Genomic DNA, 325 nt, shown 5'->3' with positions numbered 1-325 from the left:
GTCTGAATACTTTCCGTACCCACTGTATGTGTGTATATATATATACAGTATGTGAATGTATGTATTTATGTATACAGGGAATGTACATATGTATATATGAAGCTCTAATCAAGTAGATAAGAAAACATGATATCTTACAATAAAAACAATGGATAAATGTCAAACAGCTGACACATTTTGTGCACTGTTAGCTCTATTTTAGTTAATGACTGAATAATCATGAATACAGTTTTGATGATGATTGTGTCATTCACCTCACGGCTGCAGAGGTCTGCTCAGCAGCAATAGAAAGTGTTTCTATGAATAATAAATTACAGTAGTTTCT

The sequence above is a fragment of the Sinocyclocheilus grahami genome, unplaced genomic scaffold (assembly GCF_001515645.1).
Source record: "Sinocyclocheilus grahami isolate Dianchi unplaced genomic scaffold, SAMN03320097.WGS_v1.1 scaffold17016.1, whole genome shotgun sequence".
Taxonomy (NCBI): domain Eukaryota; kingdom Metazoa; phylum Chordata; class Actinopteri; order Cypriniformes; family Cyprinidae; genus Sinocyclocheilus; species Sinocyclocheilus grahami.
The sequence above is the reverse complement of the archived record's forward strand: the minus strand, read 5'-3'. Positions refer to the sequence as shown.